Raw genomic sequence first — 26,057 nt, 5'->3', positions numbered from 1 at the left:
TTTTACAGATGAGGTAACTGAGGCCCAGAGAAGTTAAGAGATTTGCCCAAGGTCACACAGCAGACAAGTGGCAGAGTGAGGATTAGAACACAGGTCCTCCCCAGGCCTGTGCTCTTTCCACTAGGCCAAGCTACTTCTCACTGTTACATTTCTCTGTGGCTTAGCCATCTGAAGTTCTGCATCTGCAATAAATAAAACTAGCGTTCCACATTAGATTTTATGCTTTAGGATTTGGCTGGAGTTTCAAACCTTCTCTAACACTCCGTAGGAATGTTTTCTGTCTTCAACAAGGTGTAATAGGTTTTCAAACATGGTGTGCATCCACTTGCAGAGTTTAACAGACCTAAAGAATGTTTATGTACGGTGTTATCAAACCTCTGTAAAAAAAATCAAACTTTATTGGACCAGTTTAGGTCACTAGGAAAAAGGGAAAGGCGACCACCAACAGCTCTCACGGACAATACAGGACGAGGAGACATAGGAGATCACAGCTGTTAATGCCAGGCATGCAGCGGAATATGATGACATAAACAACCATTTTGCATAAGTACATCAAGTTCACCTGAATCTTGAGCATTTCATGCATTCATTCAGTCGTATTAAGCACTTACTGTGTGCAGAGCACTGTACTAAGTGCTTGGGAAAGTACAATATAATAATAAAGAGTGACAATCCCTGCCCACAACAAGCTTATAATCTAGGGGGGAGGAGACAGACATTAATACAAATAAAATTACAGATATATACTTGAGTGATGTGGGGTTGGGAGAGGGGGGAAGAGTAATGGGAGCAAGTCAGGGTGACACAGAAGGGAGTGGAAGATGAGGAAAAGTGGGGCTTAGTCTGGGAAAGGCCAGCTCTGCCATTTCTCTGCTGTGTGACCTTGGGCAAGTCACAAATCCTTTGGGCCTCAGTTACTTCATCTGTAAAATGGGGATTGAGACTGTGAACCTCATGTGTGACGTGGACTGTGTCCGGCCTGATTAGCTTGTATCTACCCCAGTGCTTAGTACAAAGCCTGGTGCATAGTAAGCGCTTAACAAATACCTTTTTTTTTTTAAAGAGACTGAGAAATAACAGTCAGAGGGATAGGAGAAGATCCGGGAGAGGACTGTGTCAGTGAAGCCGAGATTGGATAATGTTTCCAGGAAAGGGGAATGAGAAATTCTTCTCAGTTCCAACTTAATTCCAGCACTAGTTCTCCTAGATTTCTGTAAACATAAGTCCCCCTTCTGAGTCAAGGGGCTAGGTGGCATAAGCCACCGCGGGAAGAAGGTGAGCACTGAAAATAAAAATACCAATCCAAAAAGGACCTAAGCTGCTGAAACCCTACTTACTGGACAGGGGCTGGACCAGCTGAAATCTGGCCTGTCTGCTATGAAACTAGATGGCTGCCAATTCATTATTGAGAACTTCAGGTATTAAACATTCCCAAAACATTTGGTTCACTTCCATTTTCATGTGGGTCTTCCTCCAGCTATTTTTATTATTATTGTTTATATGCTCTTCAGACGTTTAAAGGCAAGGAAAACTCTCTGTAAAGATTATTCTTTGTTGTTCTGAATTCAAATGCTGACATCACCTATTTCTTGTTGTTTTGGCATTACTTATTTTATTCTTGTCATTTTCAGGCTCTAAGTGTAAATGATTTAGGCCATTCAAGGCATTTCCTGCCTCTTCTCAGTGGGTGGCAGTCAGACCTGATCTTTACAGAAGAGTTTGGTGTTTAATTTGCATCACTACGAAAAAATGAGAAATGATGATGGTCCAATCGAAGTTTAAGCAGTAAAGTCTATTATCTGAAAGGACAGATATACAACAATATAAAAAGTAAAAATATCATCTGAAAATTATGCTAACAGGAAATTTAGAGCCCACAAAGACTTTCTACTGAAAAAAAATTAGAATCCTTAATGATTAATTTCACAACCTCTCTATGCTTCTTAGCCTTGAGCATTCTTTTGGAATGCTGAATACTTTTCTTTGGATAAATACAATTAAAACTGAAAATGAGATGGGTTAGATTAATTCATTATCAAAACTCAGACAACAAATAAGGGGCATGAAATGATAGAAAATCAAGTTTAAGATTCTGAACACTAAATAGTAACAGCGCTTAGAACAGTGCTTGGCACATAGTAAGTGTTTAAACAAGGACCATCATTATTATTATTATTATATGGCACTATTCATAATAGAATACAGAAAAAAGTAAAGTCTATTATTTAAAAAACAACTCAAATTCAGTTTTTCAAAACAGGAACTTTGTAAAAAATGTCTCCCAGATAATAATCATTGTGTTTTTTTTACAGTTTTCAGGAAGGCTAGCTTTTGCTAGAAGCAAGGAGAAATGATTGTAAATATGGTTGCTGGGGTAATTTGATAAGGGAACAAGATTAGGGCCTCTTTCTGTTCCTTAATGGAGAAAACATTAATCCATATTTACTCGATGAACACCCAGAACTTGAGACAGTTCCTTGTAGCATTGTTTGAAAATAGGTTTTGGAGGTTTTCCTTTGCATTACAAATGTGTTAGAGGAAGTTAAAAGAACATGAAATAGTGTTAATTTGCATCTATAGCATCTTGGTGGCTCAATGGGGAACAAAAAGAACTGATGACTAAAACACATACCCTGGTTTCTGTTTCTTGTCACCTTCGTCTCCTTTCCGGAATATTTACACCCTTCCCCTGTGGCTAAGTCCTGTCTGTCTATTTACAGTCCATGGGTCTGAGATGGGCCGGCGCCTTAACCACAATATAGAACAGTAATTCATTGTGTGGCCCTATACTTTGGCGTGGGGTGTTGCATTGGCTTCAGAATTCAAGTAAATAGGGGTAAGGGGAAATAAGCCAGGATTATGGGTAATTATTTTGCAGAACAAGTTAAGCAGGATCAGCATCTGGGCCTCATTACATGCCTCACATATGAGCCTCTTTGAAGAGACTTGCTGTCTGCTTAAGAATTCACCTTTACCTGGCAAGGTGTTTCCCTTCCCTTGTGCTTGTTGAGCTGGACTTCCAAGATAACTCCTTAAACAACATTTTCTTAAATTGAGGCATGGAATGACAGCCTCCTTGTTTGTTGGTACATTTTTTTTTTGCTGTTTCTTTACTATGGCAGTGTGGAACAAGGGGTGAGCTTCCAGGGGCCGGGGCAAAATGACAAGGTATATGGTGGGGGAAATAGATCAATCAATCTTATTTTTTGAGTGCTTACTGTGTCCAGATCACTGCACTAAACGCTTGGGGGAAGACAATATCTTGAGGCCACAAAGAGGCCTCGACTCTATGATATTGTACTCTTCCAAGGGTTTGATATAGCGCTCTGCACACAAATGCTCAATACAAATGACTGATAAGGGGCTCACAGTCTAGAGGGGGGACAGACATTTAAATAAGTATATAGGTGCTGAGGGGCTGAGAGTGGAGTGAATAATGGGTACAAATCCAAGCACAAGGGTGACACAGATGTGAAGATAGAGGGATAGGGAAAGGAGGCCTCCAGAGACACATGCAGACCGACAGAAAGAGACAGACAGATGTAAAAGCAAAGGCAGGCAGGGAGAACGGGAGAAAGAGACTGATACAGAGGCAGCAGTGGTAGAGTCCACCTTCCTCCCACAAAAACCCAAAAGAACACGCACTCACTGGGAGGTCTTCAGTACCAGAGCAGACAGTGCCCCTACCATTTTAACTTGCTGGGCCCTGGTATTGCAGATATGGCTGTCCTGAGCACAGCCTGAAGTAGCTAAAAAGGGGCAGAAATGGAAAAGCAGCCAATAACAGCAACAGGCACCATCATGGTGGTGGAGTTCCACCAGCAGGTATTTTCCTGCTTTTACTTTTACCTACTCCTGCCGCTACCATGGGCCCCACACTGTGTTCCTCATTACCGTCATCACCACTTCCACTTACTACAACAAAAACAGGGCTTATGGGGGTTCCTGCCAGCCATCTTTCAGATCGCGGGAAGAGGGGCAAATTTGTGACTACCAACTCTGTCACAGTATATATATTATACTCTCCCAAGTGCTTAGTAGCATGGCTCAGTGGAAAGAGCACAGGCTTGGGAGTCAGAGGTCATGGGTTAAAATCCAGGCTCTGCCAATTGTCAGCTGTGTGACTTTGGGCAAGTCACTTCTCTGTGCCTCAGTGACCTCATCTGTAAAATGGGGATTAAGATTGTGAGCCCCCCATGGGACAACCTGATCACCTTGTAACCTCCCCAGCGCTTAGAACAGTGCTTTGCACATAGTAAGCGCTTAATAGATGCCATCATTATTATTATTATTAGTAGTAGTAGAGTGTTTTGCACAAAGTAAACACTCAATACGATTTGTTGATTTTTGGACTATCCCACCCAATATGGAACATCTGGTCTCTTTAGTTACTCACCTTTGTGAAGTTTGTGGTTGCTTAAAAATAAATTATGATTAAGCATAAAAGGTGATGGAGACAAACAGATTTTACTACAGATGCAGAGCTGAGAATAAGAGAATAGATACTGCCAGGCCACAGATTCAGGCTTCTGTGTCATGGCAGTTTTGTAAATCTGTTACTAGAGAGAATCTCTGTAATGTGATTTTGGTAGACAAGCTGAGTCTTAGTTATAATAATAATAATAATGACATTTATTAAGCACTTACTGTGTGCTAAGCACTGTTCTAAGCACAGGGGAGATTACAAGGTTATCAGGTCGTCCCAAGGGGTGCTCACAGTCTTTGTCCCCATTTTACAGATGAGGGAACTGAGGCACAGAGAAGTGAAGTGACTTGCCCAGAGTCACACAGCTGACAAGTGGTGGAGCCGGGATTTGAACCCATGACCTCTGACTCCAAAGCCCGGTCTCTTTCCACTGAGCCATGCTGCTTCTAGTTATCATCTGGGCCCTACAGAAACAACAGGATTAATCCAATACTGGGTTGGGGTAACTATTAAATCTACAGATCCTGTGGGTGGTCAACTGTATCCCATTAGTATTTTGTACTTAATACCTCCTGGAAGTCAAAATGCCCAAACTAGGTAAAATGCAAATTATTATTATTTCTCAGGGAAATAAGCATTCAATAAATACCACTGATTGACTGAAATCAGCAGGTGTATTGAGAATTTGATGCAATTTTCTGAGTGGGAATTTGCCCTGGGAAAGAAATACAGGTGTACTTAGAAAAAGAACTGAAATTTAAATTGGGGTGGGGGAGGGGGAGAAAGTCGGAAGCAGTGGATTTTGGAAATTGAACTGGACTTTGCAAAATTAGTAAACGTTTTACAGAAAAAGAAATGAGGATGAAACCAGAATTCTGTAACTTCCTGGGTTGACCAGTCTAAATGCCCTCTTTCTACTGCAAAACCTCACTTTAGACAGGACTGCCCTCATATTCTGCATTCTTGGTAATGCACTTTATAGTTGCAATATCAGTCCCCTGACGAGTACATGTCATCCAGGCATTAGAACGCTCACTGACCCTTTAAGTAGGAAAAATAAAACAACAGGTCTTCATTGTATTTATACAGTGCTCTTTTTTACTTCTCAAGGAAAGAAAGATAAAACAATTTTAGGCCAGAGCGTGGTTTCCCATAAAACTGTTGCAAAACTATATGGTATATTCTTATATCTGGCAGCTTGCCATACCTGTAATTTATTTCATACCTGTAATTTATGTTAATGTCTGTCTCCCCAGCTAGACTCTAAGCTCCTCGAGAGGAGAGATCACGCCTACCAACCGTACTGTACTCCAAGTGCTTGGTACAGTGCTCTCCAAAAAATAAGTGCTCAATAAATCCCATTGGTTGACTCATTGATGAAAAGATCTTCTGCTCCTATTGAAAAATAACTTAAAAACCTAGCAGTAATCACTTCAACTGGTTCCGATGTTCCCGGATCCCTTGGGGCTCAAACCAGAATGTAATGAATCAGTCAATCACATTTACTGAGTGCATACTGGGTGTAGAGTACTGTACTAAGTCTTGGGAGAGTACAAATAACAGAGTTGGTAGACACATTCCCTATCACAATGAGCTTACGGTCCCGAGGAGGAGTGTTTTATATTCTTTTGTTAGAGCCAGAAAAAGGAGTTCAACTCCAGTTGTGCTGGATTGATAGTATCAGTGGGGTTGGAACACAAACAAGGAAATAAACAAATGGCATGCTAATTTCACGTTCCATTAGAAACATGAGGGCAAAGTTGGGAGGAAAAACTTAGTTACCAAATGTGAAAGAAGGAAATAGCTTTGTAATCATTCTGAAGGCCTGTTTTCAAGCGCTTCAGAAAGGGCTCTGGATTTTGGGGGGTGTAATCAAAAATCACATACCATGGTCCCAGCTCTGAGACACAACTGTGTTGCTCTGAACTTTATGAGGGCCTTATCTGGCAATTACTGTTTCAACTTCTCATTTTCTTTTCCCCAGCAGCACTCAAAAAATTAATTTTTTGTTGTAATGCTATCCTTGCCATAGTAATGCTTTCGTTAATTATCTCTAACTCATATGTTCCACTAGATTGTAAGATCCTAGAAGGCAGGAATCAGGCCTACCTAGTCTTCCAAGCACTTAGTACAGTGCTCTACATGAAGTAACTGCTCAATAAATAACAATGACTGACCAACTGATTGGTCTACAGTCTAAAGATTTTGGGGTTGTTTCCTGTATCTGTTGCATGGCAAACATTAAGTTTGTCAGACTGCCAAACTGTGCAGTGGTTTGAAGCTTCTCTGAGGAATTGAACAGTTTGAAGCTACTTTGGGGAAGCAACACAGCCTCATGGAAAGCATATGGGCCTGGGAGTTAGAGGACCTGGGTTCTAAATCCAGCTCTGCCAACAGTCTGCTGTGTGACCTTAAGCAAGTCACTCAACTTCTCTGTGCCTCAATGATATCATCTGTAAAATAGGGATTACGACTGTGAGCCTCATGTGGGGCATGAATAGTGTCCAACCTGATTAGCTTGTATCTACCCTAGCACTTAATACAGTGCCTGGCACATAATAATCATTAAAACACCACAATTATTATTATTATCCATCTCCCCCCTACATAAACTCTGAGTCCCATGTGGGACAGAGACTATGAATAACCTGATTATCTTGTCTCTATTCCAGCACTTAGTATGATGCTTGGTACAAAATAAGCTCTTAAATACTATCATTATTGTACTCAGTGATATTTTTCAGTGTCAGGTTAAAAAATTCTTAGCTAGGCTTTGTTGCCGATGGAGAACAATGAGGCAATACAGTAATTTCCACATTCACCTTTCTCACCCTCCGTCCTGAGGACAGTGGTTTAGTTATTAACAATTACAACAAAAGCTTTGACTTTCTATGACACCTTTCTTCTGAGAAGCTCAGTTGCACAACTACCCCACAGTTACTGTCCCACACATAGTATTTTCATTAGGCTGTGTTCTATTTTACTCTCCCAAGCCTTAGTACAGTAAGCACTCAATAAATACAACTGTTTTGGTTGATATTTTCAGGAACTGGTCCAATAGATTGGTACTGGAATTTAAGCACTTGGAATCCTGGCCCCCTAGTTAATCCTTAACTCATATTTTACGTCTATATTGTATCATTCTCAGTGTGCCTTTCAGGAAAAAAAAAATCAGTACTGTGAACTAGAAGTGAAGAGTAAAATAACTGCACATTCAATTACTTTTGATTTCTGCAGCTGTAGATAGTTTTAAGTCTGTCTCTTCTAATTAGAAGGTAAATTTCTCTGTCTTTCCGAAGTGCTCACTACAGTGCATTGCATCTAGTGCGTGTTCAAGAAACAATAAATGCTATTACTACTCCTGAAAAATACAGCATACACTGATGATACATAAAAGTGATCTGATAAATTGTTCAATGGATGGAACAAGGCAGTTTGACGAATCAAAACGAGTACTGGTTTCAACAGGCATAAACAAATCAATCAATTAATCATATTCAGTTTATACTTCACGCCGCTGCCCGGATCGTCTTTATGCAGAAAAGCCCTGGGCATGTTACTCCCCTCCTCAAAAATCTCCAGTGGCTACCAGTCAACCTACGCATCAGGCAAAAACTCCTCACTCTCGGCTTCAAGGCTGTCCATCACCTCGCCCCTTCCTACCTCACCTCCCTTCTTTCCTTCTACAGCCCAGCCCGCACCCTCCGCTCCTCTGCTGCTAATCTCCTCACTGTGCCTCGTTCTCCCCTGTCCCGCCGTCGACCCCCGGCCCACGTCCTCCCCCTGGCCTGGAATGCCCTCCCTCCGCACAACTGCCAAGCTAGAGCTCTCTTCCTCCCTTCAAAGCCCTACTGAGAGCTCACCTTCTCCAGGAGGCCTTCCCAGACTGAGCCCCCTCCTTCCTCTCCCCCTCCCCATCCCCCCGGGTCCTACCTCCTTCCCCTCCCCACAGCACCTGTATATATGTTTGTACAGATTTATTACGCTATTTATTTTACTTGTATGTATTTACTATTCTATTTATTTTATTTTGTTAATGATGTGCATCTAGCTTTACTTCTACTTATTCTGATGACTTGACACCTGTTCACATGTTTTGTTTTGTTGTCTGTCTCCACCTTCTAGACTGTGAGCCCGTTGTTGGGTAGGGACCGTCTCTATATGTTTCCAACTTGTACTTCCCAAGCGCTTAGTATAGTGCTCTGCACACAGTAAGCGCTCAATAAATACAGTTGAATGAATGAATGTATGAATATTTATTGAGCACTTACTGTATTCAGAGCACCATACTAAGAGCTTTGGAGAGTTCCTTGCCCACAAGGAACTTACAGCCTACAGGGAGAGACATACATTCAAATAAATTATGATATGTACATAAGTCTTAAAATTATAGGTTGAGGCGGGATCTCTAATGATCACCAGGTTCTGGTCCCCACCTGAAGGTTGGTGAATGACTTATTCATCCAGGATAGATGGTTGACTGTCCACATTCTTTTCTTAATAATCTTAAGAAGCCAAGACTCCACAATCAACATAATCTCTTTCAATATTTATGACCCTAACATTCAAGAGGGATTTTCTAATGTTCAACTAAAATATCTCCTGCTTTAACTTAAACACATTTCCACTAGACTGTAAACACCTTGAGGACAGAGACTGTATCTATTAACTCTGTTGTACGGTCTTCTCTCAAGCATTTAATAGAGTGCTCTGCACACAGTAGCCCTCAATAAATACTATTGATTAATTGACTGATTTTTGCTCAGTTCTCAAGAGACACAGCAAACACCTGACCAGGATCTGCCTGCTAAGAATCCTCCACAAACTTGAGACAGTTACTAAATCACACATTACCTATACGGCTGACACTGTTACAAATACCAAAGAGATGACATGAGGAGGAACTGTGACACCAATTCTATCTTTACAGAAGAAGAATTATCTCTGAAGTCAGCACCAAATGGGATCTACTTGGCACAGGAAGGGCCATGGGGGTCTTTTTCACACTAATTTTCTTGGGCCAGACTCACTTTGGGCCTTGAAGGTTAACAGATAAGTTCTAAATACGGCTTTCAAACATGGGCATAACCTAAGCACCGGGCCCGAACAAAGGCAGAGTTTAAGTTATAAGGGAAGTATCAGGCCAGTCCAGAAGCAGTGTGGCTTAGTGGAAAGAGCACGGGCTTGGGAGTCGGAGGTCAAGGGTTCTAATTCCGGCTCTGTAACTTTGTCAGCTGTGTGACTTTGGGCAAGTCACTTAACTTCTCTGTGTGTCAGTTACCTCATCTGTAAAATGGGGATTAAGACTGTGAGCACCACGTGGGACAACCTGATTACCTTGTATCTCCCCCAGCACTTAGAACAGTGCTTGGCACATAGTAAGCGCTTAACAAATACCATCATCATTATTATTAGTATTAAATAGCATTGCTACACAAGATTGACCCTTCAGAAGCACTGGATTTATCTTTACTCTTACTAACATAGCACCTCTCTCTCTCTCTTACTTGCTAGATTTAGGGCTATTTTAGCCTCTTTTGGTTTGATAGGCAGTTGCTACCCTTCAAAGGAATTTAATGTTGGTAAACCTAAGTCTTGGTTAGACCGGTTTTACTGTAAGTTATTTGAGGGCAGGGATTGTGGTTATCAACCATGTTAGTGCAGGGTTCTGCACAAAGTGTTCGATAAATACCATTGATTGACTGACTTGGTGATTTCAAAACAGAATCTATAATGAAGAAAATTCCTGACTGCTTGATAAGTTTCTTCTCATGGTTTAAGAAGGGAAGAGGTATGAAGCCTCACCAGTCATAAATACTGGATCCTGGCGGGTGATGTCAATTTTCTGCAGAATTGTATTCACACTTTGAACAAGTGTTCAGATGAACTGTAGTGAAACAGGCCATCTGGGTGAGTGGGTTGGCCTCTTATTTTTTCACAGCTTTCAGGGGCTAAATGCTGACATCTCTCTTCTGTACTTTCAAAATGCTAAGACTGCTCCTCCATAAGCTCCTTGTGGGCAGGGAACACTTCTACCATCTCACTTACAGTGTGCTCTCTCAAGCCCTTAGTACAATGCTTGGCACATAGTAGGCACTCAATAAATATGATTGATTGAAAGGATATTTCCATATCTAATATGTACATATGACTAAATGATAGTATAATTTAAAACACTTGTTCAATCAGTGGTATTTTTTGAGCACTTACAGTGTACACAGCACTGTACTAAGTGTTTGGGTGAGTACAATACAAACAGTCACCATCCCTGCCCTCGAGGAATTTGTAACATTCACTAAATTCTTCATATCTTTCGATGCTAATATAGTATTTAAAACTGTGTTCTCTTTCCTGATTTAACGTATGTTTTGTTACTATTGATAATAATAATATTAGCAAGAATAACTACAACAAGAAGAGCAGAGTTGTGCTAAATTCTTTCCAGGAGCCATCCCTTGGGAGTCCTCGCTGCACAATGCTGACATCAGGAACTAAAATTGCATGGCTTTTCTTCAGAAATTGCTTGACCCAAACAATTTCTGAAGTACTAATTGCTGCAGTGAATGTGTTTTATTATCATACCCAAACAGCGTTTACTGAATGCCCACTGTGTACAGAGCACTGTATTAGGCACTTAGTAACATAAAGTAGAAGTGAAAGTCATAAGGGTCCCTGGCCAGAGGAGAGGTTAGGTAGCAGAGGAACGCAAGTAAGAAAATGGGTGGTCTAGACATCAAAGTCTTTAGCTTTCTATATGGGAGAAAATTTCATAAGCTATAGTGATGAGAGCTTATTTCCTATAGAAAAACTAAGAGAAACATATCACACATTTCAAAACGGGGTTACGCTCGGCACCTTCCCTCAATGCACAGCTCTAAGTCTCTTCCCTCTAGCAAAAACGAAAGGTCTCACTGGTAACCACGTCATGTAATCCACAGGGAAATTACGCTCGATTCACCATCACATTATATACAATGTCAAGCACATTGTTAAGATACTGTATTCGCGTTATTTGTCACACTATGTAATTCACCCAAATGCTACACAGTACACTCCATTCCCAGTAGTTTGAGAATTTCTGTGAATTGATAAGGGAATTCTGTAAAATATGGGTGAAAAAAATCAAGTCTACCCATTTCTGGAGCTGGGCTTTCTTCTGGGTCTCAATTCCTCATCCTCTTGGGGTGGGGTGTGTGTGTGTTTGTGTGTAAGTAATCACCTTATATTTTAAATGAACCAAAATCTTCAGAAAGGCCAACACTATTGAAGATCAAATACCACTAATCACAGAACATACTCAGGCCCTCAGAATGCAGGCATAAAGGTGGATGTCTGTTTAATAAGGATAGAAGTTAACCTCAAGACCACACTGAGTGGGCTCTGATGATGGTCTTCTATACAATGGACATCTGGGCAACAACACTTTCTGTGATGACGTTCATGAAATTTAAGTTTCTAAGTCTAAATCTGTGCCCTGCCAGGCAACCAGAATACTATCCAGTGAATGTGAAATTGTGACCAAAAGTTTAGTATTCATTAAAAACGTGTCCAAAACTCTATTGCAGGTGAGTAAAGAGCCAACCCAAGACTCGTGCTTCCACAACCAATTTGTCCAGGCTGCTTCCAACCGATCCCTGCTTTGAGCCTCGGGCATAGTTGTGGGGTGGGGGGTTTACCTGGTGGTTGTGGAGTCTCCTTACCTTGGCATCCCTAACTTTCTCGCAGGAGACGTCCCTATCTCTCTCCCGTTTGCCCTCATCCCCCATGTCCCTCTCTACCCCTCTTCTTCACTCCTGGGTCAGGGCTTCAGACAGTCCCAACACCCACTCCCCTCCTCATGTAGCAGCACACTTTGCTAAAACTTTCCCCTAGAAAGCCTTATTGGGACTCAGCTCCATCAGGAACTTGGAAAGGTTTCTCACCTTCTTTCCTCCTTTCCGGAAGAATAATGATAATAATGATGGTATTAGTTAAGCGCTTACTATATGCCAAGCACTGTTCTAAGCACTGGGGAAGGTAGGGGGATCTGCCTCCTGGCTGAGACTCCTTATCATTCATTCAATCGTATTTATTGAGCACTTACTGTGTGCAGAGTACTGTACTAAGCATTGATTCATTCATTCAATCGTATTTACTGAGCACTTACTGTGTGCAGAGCACTGTACTAAGTGCTTGGGAAGTACAAGTTGGCAACATATAAAGACGGTCCCTACCCAACAACGGGCTCACAGTCTAGAAGGGGGAGACAGACAACAAAACAAAACCAGTAGACATGCGTCAATACCTTCAGAATAAATAGAATTATAGCTATATACACATCATTGATAAAAACAGAGTAATAAATATGTACAAATATATACAAGTGCTGTGGGGAAGGGGAAGGGCAGAGGGAGGGAGGGGGGTGATGGGGAGGGAAGAAGGAGGAGGAGAGGAAAAAGGGGGCCTCGGTCTGGGAAGGCCTCCAGGAGGAGGTGAGCTCTCAATAGGGCTTTGAAGGGAGGAAGAAAGCTAGTTTGGCAGATGTGTGGAGGGAGGGCATTCCAGGCCAGAGGTAGGATGTGGGTCAGGGGTCGACGGCGGGACAGGCAAGAACGAGGCACAGTGAGGAGGTTAGCGGCAGAGGAGCGGAGGGTGCGGGCTGGGCTGTAGAAGGAGAGAAGGGAGGTGAGGTAGGAAGGGGTGAGGTGATGGAGAGTCTTGAAGCCGAGAGTGAGAAGCTTTTGCTTGATTCGAAGGTTGATAGGCAACCACTGGGGATTTTTGAGGAGGGGAGTGACATGCCCAGAGTGTTTCTGTACAAAGATAATTCGGGCAGCAGAGTGAAATATAGACTGAAGCGGGGAGAGACAGGAGAATGGGAGATCAGAAAGGAGGCTGATGCAGTAATCCAGTCAGGATAGGATGAGAGATTGAACCATCAAGGTAGCGGTTTGGACGGAGAGGAAAGGGCGGATCTTGGCGATGTTGTGGAGGTGAAACCGGCAGGTTTTAGTGATGGATTGGATGTGTGGGGTGAATGAGAGAGCGGAGTCAAGGATGACACCAAGGTTGCGGGCTTGTGAGACGGGCAGTATGCTAGTGCTGTCCACAGTGACGGGAAAGTCAGGGATAGGACAGGGTTTGGGAGAGAAGATAAGGAGCTCAGTCTTGGACATGTTGAGTTTTAGATGGCGGGCAGACATCCAGATGGAGATGTCCTGAAGGCAGGAGGAGATATGAGCCTGGAGGGAGGGAGAGAGAACAGGGGTGGAGATGTAGATTTGGGTGTCATCAGCGTAGTGATGATAGCTGAAGCCGTGGAAGTGAATGAGTTCACCAAGGGAATGAGTATAGATGGAGAACAGAAGGGGACCAAGAACTGACCCTTGAGGAACCCCAAGGAGATATGAGGGGGAGGAGGAGCCTGCGAAGGAGACTGAGTATGAATGGCAGGAGAGGAGAGAGTCTGTGAAGTCAAGGTTGGATAGCGTGTTGAGGAGAAGGGGGTGGTCCATAGTGTCGAAGGCAGCTGAGAGGTCGAGGATTAGGATAGAGTAGGAGTCACTGTATTTGGCAAGAAGGAGGTCATTGGTGTCCTTTGAGAAGGCAGTTTCGGTGGAGAGCAGGAGACGGAAGCCAGATTGGAGGGGGTCAAGGAGAGCGTTGGAGTTGAGGAACTCGAGGCAGCGAGTGTAGACTCGTTCTAGGAGTTTGGAAAGCAAGGGTGGGAGGGAGATAAGGCGATAACTAGAAGGGGCAGTGGGGTCAACGGAGGTTTTTTTAGGATGGGGAAGGCGTGGACATGCTTGAGCGGTTGGGTGTGGGGGTTCCCATCCGCCCAATTCTGGTCCCTCTCTGTCGGCAGCCCGGCGGGCTCCCTGGCCTCCCTTGGGCCTCCCCTTCCATCCTCTCCCGCCCCACATTTTCTCGCCTTTCTCTTTTTACTCCCGAGGGCCCCAAGAGAAGGGCGGAGGGTGGGGACGGAGGCGTCGCCCCTCCTCCAGCGGTTCCACCCCCCCCCCCCGGCGGCCCGTGGCTCCTCCCGTCCCCTGTGGGTCCGTCCGTCCGTCCGTCCAACCTCCCGCCTCACCGAGGAGCAGCAGGCGGTGGGTCTGGCGGTACCGTCGCTTGTCCGCCCTCAGGGCCTCGTCGATGGCCTGGCTCCGCTTCTTGTCCGCCTTGAGGCGGGCCTGCTCCGCCGCCTCCCGGGCCCGGTCCAGCCCCGGGGAGGAGACGGACGGGTGCGGGGCGCCGAGGCTGGAGCACAGCCCCATGCGCAGAGTGCAGCGCCTACACACACACACACACACACACACAGACACACACAGACACTCGCACACCCTCACACATGTCCGGGCAGGGAAGCTGGTCGCGGGCGCTCTTCCCCTCCCTCGGCCCCGCCCGCCTCCCCCCCCCCGTGCCAGCGTTTTCTTTCGCTTTTTCCTTTCTATTTCATCCTCCTCATCATCATCATCAATCGTATTTATTGAGCGCTTACTATGTGCAGAGCACTGGACTAAGCGCTTGGGAAGTACAAGTTGGCAACCGAGAGAGACAGTCCCTACCCAACAGCGGGCTCACAGTCTAAAAGGGGGAGGCAGAGACCAAACATACTAACAAAATAAAATAAATAGAATAGATATGTACAAATAAATTAAATAAATAGAGTAAAAAAATATGTACAAACATATTTCCCCCCAACACACACACACACACACACACTCTCTCTCCTCTCCCCGGTCTCTCTCTCTCTCTCTCTCTCTCTCTCTCTCTCTCTCTCTCAATCAATCAATCAATCAATCAATCAATCGTATTTATTGAGCGCTTACTAGAGGAGAAGTGTGGCTCAGCGGAGAAGGGCACGGGCTTTGGAGTCAGAGGTCATGGGTTCGAATCCCCGCTCCGCAACATGTCTGCTGTGTGACCTTGGGCAAGTCACTTAACTTCTCAGCCTCAGTTACCTCATCTGGAAAATGGGGATTAAGACGGTGAGCCCCATGTGGGACAACTTGATCACCTTGTATCCACCCCCAGCGCTTAGAACAGTGCTCTGCACATAGTAAGTGCTTAACAAATGCCATTATTATTATTATTATTACTGTGTGCATCATCAATCGTATCTATCATCAATCGTATTTATTGAGCGCTTACTATAATAATAATAATAATGGCATTTGTTAAGCGCTTACTATGTGCAAAGCACTGTTCTAAGCACTGGGGGGGGGGGGATACAGTGTGATCAAGTTGCCCCACGTGGGGCTCACAGTCTTAATCCCCATTTTTACGGATGAGGTAACAGGCTCAGAGAAGTTAAGTGACTTGCCCAAGCTCACAGTCTTAATCCCCATTTTTACGGTTGAGGTAACTGAGGCTCAGAGAAGTTAAGTGACTTGCCCGAGGTCACACAGCAGACTTGTGGTGGAGTCGGGATTCGAACCCATGACCTCTGACTCCAAAGCCCAGGCTCTTTCCACTGAGCCACGCTGCTTCTCTTAGTACTAGTGCTGCTTAGTACTATGTGCAGAGCACTGTACTAAGCGCTTCTACTAAGTGTGCAGAGCTTGGGAAGTACAAGTTGGCAACATAATAATAATAATGATAGCATTTATTAAGCGCTTACTATATGCAAAGCACTGTTCTGAGCGCTGGGGAGGCTACAAGGTGATCAAGTTGTCCCACCGGGGGCTCACCATCTTCATCCCCATTTTACAGATGAGGTCACTGAGGCGCAGAGAAGTGAAGTGGCTCGCCCAAAGTCACACAGCTGACAAGTGGCAGAGCTGGGATTTGAACCCATGACCTCTGACTCCAAAGCCCGGGCTCTTTCCACTGAGCCACGCTGCTTCTCAACATAGAAAGACAGTCCCTACCCAACAGTGGGCGCCCGGTCTAAAAGGGGGAGGCGGAGAACGAAACCAAACATACTAACGAAATAAAATCAATAGAATAGATATGTACGAGTAAAATAAATAAATATCAATCAATCAATCATTTATTGAGCGCTTACTGTGTGCAGAGCACTGGACTAAGCGCTTGGGAAGTACAAGTTGGCAGCATATATAGAGATAGTCCCTACCCAACAGTGGGCGCACAGTCTAAAAGGGGGAGGCGGAGAACGAAACCAAACATACTAACAAAATAAAATCAATAGAATAGATATGTACGAGTAAAATAAATAAATATCAATCAATCGTATTTATTGAGTGCTTACCGTGTGCAGAGCACTGTACTAAGTGCTTGGGAAGTACAAGTTGGCAACATATAGAAATAGTTCCTACCCAACAGTGGGCTCACAGTCTAAAAGGGGGAGACAGAACAAAACCAAACATACTAACAAAATAAAATAAATAGAATAGATATGTACAAGTAAAATAAATAGAGTAAGAAATATGTACACACATATATGCATATATACAGGTGCTGTGGGGAAGGGAAGGAGGTAAGATGGGGGGGATGGAGAGGGGGATGAGGGGGAGAGGAAGGAAGGGGCTCAGTGTGGGAAGGCCTCCTGGAGGAGATGAGCTCTCAGTAGGGCCTCGAAGGGAGGAAGAGAGCGAGCTTGGCGGATGGGCAGAGGGAGGGCATTCCAGGCCCACTCATATACACACACACACACACACACAGAGCCACACTTCAGGTGCCACGTGATACTGACATGTTTACCGTATTTCTTCAGAATTATCATAATTATTTTTTAAAAAAGACACCACTCTTATGGGCCTATAGGCCGAAGGCTGCCCTCTGCCCCGGGAGACTCCAGCTGCGCACGGTGGGGCGACGGCCTCCACACTGCTCCATGCCCCCGGATGGCTGCGGAGCCACCAATCAATCAATCAATCAATCAATCGTATTTATTGAGTGCTTACTGTGTGCAGAGCACTGTACTAAGCGCTTGGGAAGTACAAATTGGTAACACATAGAGACGGTCCCTACCCAACAGTGGGCTCACAGTCTAGAAGGGGGAGACAGAGAACAAAACAAAACATATTAACCAGCCTTCTTTTCTTCCCCCTTGCCTCGTCCCAGCCTTACCCCTCCCTCTATCCGGCCGGAGCAGTGACCTTTCTCCAATCGCTAGAAGTAGCCTTTCCTTCCCCCATAGGTTGCTAGCTTCTTAATCAGAATAAAAGTGACTCTTGGGCTGGCAGACAATGCCCTTTTATTTTAGAAAAAGTTCTTATTCCTTGCCCCTTTCCTCCCTCCTCGTAGCCACTGAACACCGAGTGTGAAGTGGCATACTAAGCTCTTGGGAGAGTACAGATCCTAGCTGTGGTATTCGTTAAGCACTTGCTATGTGCCAAGCGCTATACTAAGCCCTAGAATAAGCCTAGGTTGGACACAGTCCCTGGCTCACATGAGGTTCACAGTTTATGGGGAAGGATAAGCGTTTAGTCTCCATTTTAAAGATAAGGAAACAGGCTCAGAGAAGTTAAAGTGACGTGCTTGAAGTTATATGGGAGGCAAGTGGCAGAGCCAGGGTTAGAACCCAGGTCCCCAGACCCGTGTTCTTTCCAGTAGGGCACACTTTCTGAGAAGCAGCATGGCCTAGTGGAAAGAGTGTGGTCTGAGGAGTCAGAGGATCTGAGTTCTAATCCCAGCTCTGTCACTCGTCTGTTTTGGACCTTGGACAAATCGCTTAACTTCTCTGTGCGACAGTTTCCTCATCTGTAAACCAGGGATTTAATCATACTCCCTCCTACTTGGTCTGTGAGCCCCAAGTGGGACAGAGACTGTGTTCAACCTGAGTATTTTGACGTGACCAGTCACACCCTGGCCAAGCTAACAAGTTTAGCTCACTAGCACCAGAGGGGCTGGCACTGACCGATAGGAAGCATTAACATTTCCCATACCTCTGGGGGCTACCAACAACAGAGGGACTGGGTGAGCAATAAGGCCAAAAGATAAGACATAGAATGAGAAAATTGTGATGGGTCTTGTCCCATGATCCCTTTTCACCCTTTTCACTCTTTGTGATAGGTTGGAACTGTTTCACATCGCTCTGGCAAGTCACCTCTACTCTGAGTCGGGGATGTCCACTCTGTCCACACATTGTATGATGCCGAGACACCGATCGGACCTCCTCACTGGAGCTAGAAGGAGTGAGTATTCTAGGAATTTGACCCCAGAACTTGAAAGGAGGCCCATTTAGGGAGATTTGAGAGGTAGCCCATTTGGGGTTACATGAAAAGAAGCCCACTTGGGGTGGTTTAAAAGGCAGCCCGTTTGGGGTTACTTGAAAGGAAGCCCGCTTGGGGTGGTTTGAGAGGTAGCCTGTTTGGGGTTACTTGAAAGGAAGCCTGCTTGGGGTAGTTTGATAGATTACCCGTTTGGGGCTACATGAAAGGAGCCCGCTTGGGTTGGTTTGAGAGGTAGCCCGTTTGGGGTTGCTTGAAAGTAGGCCCGTTTGGGGTGGTTCGTGAGGCGTCTCCTTCCCAGTTTCACCAGCTGCTAGAAGTGGGGTAACATGCTGACCAGTGTACTTATTGTTTATTAGCCTAGCAATAGCTTTGCTCCTGAGGGTTACGTATTTCATGTTCTTTGTGCTATCATCTTAATAAACCTGCTTCCGTTACCCATAACCCACGAGTCTGTGGATCCATTTCCAACCCTCTGATCCTTGAGCTCACAAGTTACCCGGTGGCTGCTTCCCCCCCAGTGACATTTGTATCTACCCCATTGCTTTGTAAAGTGCTTGGCACATAGTAAGTGGTTAACAAATGCCATAGAAAAGCCAAACTACAACAAAAGCAAAATATACAATACCTTTTCTCAAGGATTTATCTATCTGCTTCAGGTTGACTGAGACTACCCCCCCAAAGGGCTTTAAAAGTAGCAGAAGCCCTCTGTAAATGATGATGTCTGATGTTGGAAGAGGTCTTTTGCTCCTAGAGAGCCCAAAGCACTTAGCATGCACTAATTTAATAATAATAACAATAATAGCAATCATAATATAATTTAGCCAGCTATTAGATTAGGCCACTAAGTGCTTTAAGTTTCTTAGAGATAGGTACTATATAAAAATAGCAATAGTATCTTGAATGGACTGTTTTTAAAGTCTATCTGTAAGCCCTGCCCTGCTATTATCTCATTAGTCCTCACAAGACCTTTAGGAGGGAAAGAGGGAAAGTGAGTAGGGAGTCACAACCATTGATTGCTTGACTTCTATGAAAGATTCTACACTTGCCACAACATCTACATCTAAAGGGGAGGGCGTTTCTCCTCAACCCTAAATACAGCTTCAGAAGAAGGTAGAAGTAGATCAGAAATTTGGGTTGTGACATCTTGGGTACAAGGCAGAGCCAGAGAAAAGGAAGGAAAGTGGGGCAAAGCAAGTCAAGAGAAGAGTCAGATTTTCAGCCCTCGTTTTGCCATGATCCCCTTTAGGTACTGCTGTTTTGCTGTTCCGCTTTCAATATCCCCATCCAACCTGCTGCATAATCCAGCCTCTTGATCTTGACACTGTCCCCACCCTTCATTCTTTCCTCAGTTCCATCCATCAGTAATATTCCTCTCGGTCCCAACCCCACTCCATCTTTGACCATCTTCTTCACCCCAAGAGCATCCCAAGGTTTTAGAGGTCCACTTATAAATCAGATCTCCCTATCCTGCTTTGAAAACTCCAATCTAGCCCAAGCAGGCTTTCCTCATGCATCAGTAGTCACAGCTTATGTTAGAAATACAGGGACATGATTCTACACTTGTGAGAAATGCTGTGAGATCATGCCTTCTCTCTTCTGAGCTGGCTTATTTGTTGATATGCTCAAAGGGGGAAAAGAAGTAGCATAGAAAGGGGAGATGGAGTAGAGAGGGAGGGTGGAGGGAGTTAGGAGGAATGGAAAAAAGATCAACAAGGTAAATTTGAGAAGTCCTTGCAGCTGTAATTTTTATCCTAGCCTGTGGCTTTTGGTGGGGGAAACTAGATCAAGAAGGAATCTATATTTAGCCCAGGGGCCTTCCTCAGAGCGTTCTGTGTTGCTAGCAGTCACTGTGCTGCCTCCAAAGCAGAAAAAGGGACCTTTTCACCAGTCGTGAGAAAAAGAAAGGGGATGAAAAAAGACAAAAGAGAAGAGCATTCAGATGGCTAGTCATTTACTTTTGTGGTCTTCCAGTAACAAATGTTTCCGGTGTTTGGGGTGTGTAGTGATAAGACTTCGAAGTTTTTGGGCTAATTAGAGTGCAATTAATATTTCTAGTGTTGAAAGACCTTCAAAATATGTTCCTTGTTGCCCTTCTGCAGTGATGGGGGAGTAGCCCAATTGTCTGTGTCACTGGGTGCAGTAACACAAATTAGACCCATCTAAGTAAAGGTAATTTTTTTTTAACTACCTGGAGAGTGTGTATATAGGGGGCCAGAAAGCATGGCCTGGTGGAAAAAGCACAAAATTAGGAGGAGTCAGGAGACTAGGGACTGAGTCCCATCTCGGCCCCTGAGCTACACTGTGACCTTGGGCAAGTCACGTAACCTCTCTGAGCCTCAGTTTCCTCATCCATAAAATGGGGATAAGATAGCTTGAGAGCCCTGTGTGAGACAGAGATTGTATCTGATCTCATAACTCCGTATCTACCCCAGCACTTCACATATAATAAATGTTTTCATAAAGGCTGTAATGATTTTCGGTGCCAGTTGAAGAGACAATATTATGAAAAATATAAAAGCAAAGAGGATTTTTTAAAAAAGAGATTACCTGGGCAAGACCTTAATGATAACTGTCAAAATCATACACCAACTCACATAGCACTCACAGGTCCGCATGGTCTGAAGGAGACAAACTCCCCTTTCAATTTTGGGTCTGCATGTGATCAAACGTATAACCTATTCTCAGACAGGGACTCTGTTGCACTTAACTGACTTGTACAGCTTCAGTTTTGCCAAGTTGGGTTTTCAGGCACACTTCTCAGATTCTTAGAATTGTAATAGGCAATTTACAGTGCAGTGACATTCTCTTCGTCCAAGGAGATCAAGTTATCTTTCTCAGTCATACTGAATTTGGCACAGATTCCATAGGGACCTCTGGATCAAGAGTTCTTTTACTTGGTATTGGCTAAAAAAAATTCAGCAAACAAAATTCAAAGAACAAAATAAACAATTATAACAATTTTTGCTTCAGGATCTTAAAAAACTGTACTTTGTTGTTTTTACAATATATACCGACTACACCCATAGGTACTGTATAACTCTGATTCCCTTCTACTTCCTCCTTCAGTGGTCTGCTCTAAAAGTCTTTCAACTCTTTAGTAATCTTAGATTTTCAGAATGTAATAATTTGATTGCATAGTCTCATGAATAAATTTATTATTAATAAATATAAATCTGCAATTCAGTAGAATTCAGTGTAAGGTCATCAAGTCCTGAAATATTAAGTGAGCTCTGTCCCTTCCCTCTGCACTCCTGTGCCATGGAAGACAACACCTGGAGGTGGAAGGCAATAGCTGGGTGATGGACAGAAAGCAGAACTGAAAGGAAATTAGGGTTCTTCTGTGTGCATTTTTTAATTATTAAAATAAAGTGATAAATGAATTCTGAATCCGATTGAAATGCAGGGAAAAATTGAATTGCTGTGAGCAGAGGGTGAAAGCCTGATTACTCACCCATATACATCTGCAGAAAGCAGTGACGTGGGGTTTCAGTGCCTTAGTTTTAGGCCTTTGGTGAAAGCACTTGAGTGGCTCACTACCCTCAAGCCTCAGTGGAGAGCACAGGTTTGGTGTGGTTTGGTACAAACCACCATGGTAGGGTGCCACCCATCAAGCCAAGCCAAAGCTGAAAATCACAGATTTGAAAGATTCAAAGTTTCATTTGGTTTTGGTCATGCCTCTATAAAAGGTTGGGCATCTCACTCCAGGAGTTTGTCATCTTTTTAAAAAGGATTAAAGGGTTTCTATACACTTTTAAAGGATAACCTTGTTCTGTGTCCCAAAATGCTTTGAAGTGAAAGTGACCAGAAGTTCCATAAGGCAGAACAATCACAAAATGTGACTCACTTCCCTAAAACACCAGCCAGCAGAAATTCCTCCAAAATCCCACTTTTGCCAATTCCAGTGGAAGGGTGGCAATCCATACTGCAGGTGGTGGAGGCAGCAGCTCAGAGCTCAGAGCAGGGCTAGGTTAAAAATGAGGATTATAATAATAATTATGGCATTTTTTATTTTTTAGTGGCATTTATTAAGCGCTTACTATGTGCAAAGCACTGTTCTAAGTGCTTAAGTGTTCACTGTGTGCCAAGCACTGTTCTAAGCACTGGGGTAGATACTAGGTAATCTTGAGGCACAGAGAAGTGAAGTGGCTTGTCCAAGATCACATAGCAGACAAGTGGCAGAGCCAGGATTAGAACCCACGACCCCTGACTGCTAGGTCTGTGCACTTACAGGGAAACAGCAGCCATTGCAATAGTCTTCCACTGTCACAAGCAGTGCCACCACTCTCTTTTGTTACCACTTTCACCATTCCTACCAGGCCACGGAAACCTGTGGGAAACACAATGGCCCCAGTGGGTAAGCTAAAACAGCAGAACCAATCACTTCTCTGCCGCTAATCTCCTCACTGTGCCTCGTTCTCACCTGTCCCGCCGTCGGCCCCCGGCCCACGTCCTCCCCCTGGCCTGGAATGCCCTCCCTCCGCACATCTGCCAAGCTAGCTCTCTTCCTCCCTTCAAATCCCTACTGAGAGCTCACCTCCTCCAGGAGGCCTTCCCAGACTGAACCTCCTCCTTCCTCTCCCCCACTCCCCCTCCCCATCCCCCCCGCCTTACCTCCTTCCCCTCCCCACAGCACCTATATATATGTATATATGTTTGTACATATTTATTACTCTATTTATTTTACTTGTACATATTTATTCTATTTATTTTATTTGGTTTATATGTTTTGTTTTGTTGTCTGTCTCCCCCTTCTAGACTGTGAGCCCGCTGTTGGGTACGGACCGTCTCTATGTGTTGCAAACTTGTACTTCCCAAGCGCTTAGTACAGTGCTCTGCACACAGTAAGCACTCAATAAATACGATTGAATGAATGAATTTATTATTATTATTATTACCACTAATAATATTAATAATGGTATTTGTTAAGTTCTTACTATGTGCCAGGCACTTTTCTAAGCACTGGGGCAGAAACAAGCAAATCGTGTTGGACACAGTCCATGTCCCAGATCGGGCTCACAGTCTCAATCCCCATTTTAGAGATGAGGTTACTGAGGCAATGAAATGACTTGCCCAAAGTAACACAGCAGAAAAGTGGCAGAGTCAGGATTAGAACCCATGACATCCTGACTCTCGGGCCTGTGTTCTATCCACTATGCCGTGCTGCTTCTCCAACGGTAATGTTACATTTTTTGAAAAGTACGTAGTAGGTTTCATATCCCAGGATCTCTGAGCACTTTAACCCAAATTCACTCATTTTAGAACAATAATTAAGAGTATGGAATGCCTATTCCACTAGATTGTAAGTTCCTTGAAGGCAGGGATCAAGTCAGTGAATGCTGTTAGCATTTAGTACCATGTTGTGCACTCAGTAGGTGCTCAGTAAGTACTGTTGATTGATATTATGGCAGAGTAAGTTCAAATGCCAGAAGTGCCAGTGGTGGTGATGTGGTGCTTAGTGACTCGATTGTTTGGTGTGTTTAGTGATGGTGGCAGTTGCTGTAGCAGCTTAGTGGTGGTGGTGGTTGCACCTTCTTTCCTCCTTTTGCTTTCTCATGTTCTCTTGCAGAAGCTCTTTGCTGTGTTCCGAGGACGTCATCTTGAATGAATATATCCTGTTTATGAATGTATGCTGGGTTCACTTTCTCATTCTCTGTCTTTCTTCCTCTATTTGCCTGTCTGCTTTCTGTTTGTCTTTCTCTCTCCTGTCTTTTTGTTTCCTGTTTTTCTTTGCCTCACTGTATCTGCCTCTCTATTCTGACTTTTTGTCCCACTCTTTTCTTGCCTACTGTGCTTGCTCCTTTGGTCCCAAGCCCTGGAAGCAGTATCCTTTTATAGATGAGATAACTGAGGCACAGAGAAGTGATGTGACTTGTCCAAGGTCACACAGCAAACAAGTGATGGAGCCAGGATTAGAAACATGATCTTTTGCATCCCAAGCCTTGTGCTCTATTCACTACGTCATGCTGTTTTGCATTCTCCTGGTTTCAGTCTGGGCTACCAAAACACCCTCCTGAACAGTTTGAAAACTACCCAATTTTTAATTTCCAATATAGTCCTTTAGCAGCCAATTCCAATGTGTAGCAAAACCTCAGAATCAAAATGTTTGTACATATATCTAATCTATTTCAAATTAAATCCCTTTCTCTTCTGTCCTCCATAGAAGTAGTTGTTGCCATTTATATTTGAAGGTGTCACCCCCACTGTTGAAGCTGACTCTGAGAGTGAGTGTGGTTGGAATGACTAGTAGTATAGTAGCAATAGTAGCATCCACACCATATATCCATAAAGATTGTCTCTTGCTGTGCTGTCACGTTGGTGGTTAGCCGTACTAGGTAGGGGCTGTACATATCATTTTTCTAAAATATAATTCTGCTTACATCCTCCTACTCCTCAAAACCTCTGTTGGCTGCCCCTCCTTCTCTACATCAAACCGAAACCCTCATCATCGGCTTTAATCAGCTCTCTCGCTCATGCCTCACCTCACTTCTCTCCCACTACAACCCACTTGTTTTCTCAACACCAACCTACCTAATGTGCTTCAATCTCCTTTCTCTTGCCATCAAGCCCATGCTCATGCCCTCTCTCCATCCTATAACTCCCTCTTTCCCTCCTTCATATCCAACAGATCACCATTTTCTCCACCTTCAAAATACTACTAAAACCATATATTCACCAGGAAGTCTCCCCTAACCTTTCGTCTCCCCACCTTATTCTCCTTTTTGCTCACTTACACACTGAAGTCTCTACCCTCTAAGCATTTTAATAATCATCCCACCCCCACCACACTAATGTACATAGTCCTATATTCTGTTGCTTCCCCTACTTGTAACTTATTTTAATGTCTGTCCTCCCCACTAGATTGCAAGCTCCTTCAGGGCAGGGTTGGTGCCTACCAACTCTACGCATTGTGTTCATCCAAGCACTCAGTACAGAGCCCTGCCTGTAAGAGCAGGGGCTTGGGAATCGAGTATTCAAGTATTCTAATTCCAACTCTGACACTCAGTCACTGACCTGGAACAATTCACTTAACTTCTCTGTGCCTCAGCTTCCTCATCTGAAAAATGGAAATTCAATACATTTTCTCCCTCATATTTAGTCTGTGAGACCCTTGTGGGATAGGGACTCTGACAGTTATCTGGTATCTATGCACCAATGCTTAATGCAGTGTTTGGCAGAAAGTAAGCATTTAACAAGTACCACAATAATAATAATAATAGTAATAATAATCAATCATGTTTATTGAGTGTTTACTCTGTTCAGAGTCCTTTATGGAGAGCTTGGGAAAGTACAGTACGACCGAGGTGGTAGACAAGTTTCCTGCCCACAGTGAGTTTCATTGATGGATACATATATCATACTTTAATACTTTCCTTTTGATCAATGGCTGATTGGTGCTAAAGGAATGTAGATTACAATATTACAGGAAACTGATGTCACAGAGAAGCTTCTGTCTCTTTAATTCCCCCTCCCCACCTACTCGCCAAGGTAATAGAGGGAAGTGCAGTTGAAAGAGT

This window comes from Tachyglossus aculeatus, chromosome 8, assembly GCF_015852505.1.
Source record: "Tachyglossus aculeatus isolate mTacAcu1 chromosome 8, mTacAcu1.pri, whole genome shotgun sequence".
Classification (NCBI taxonomy): Eukaryota; Metazoa; Chordata; class Mammalia; order Monotremata; family Tachyglossidae; genus Tachyglossus; species Tachyglossus aculeatus.
Note: the sequence above shows the minus strand (reverse complement) of the source record.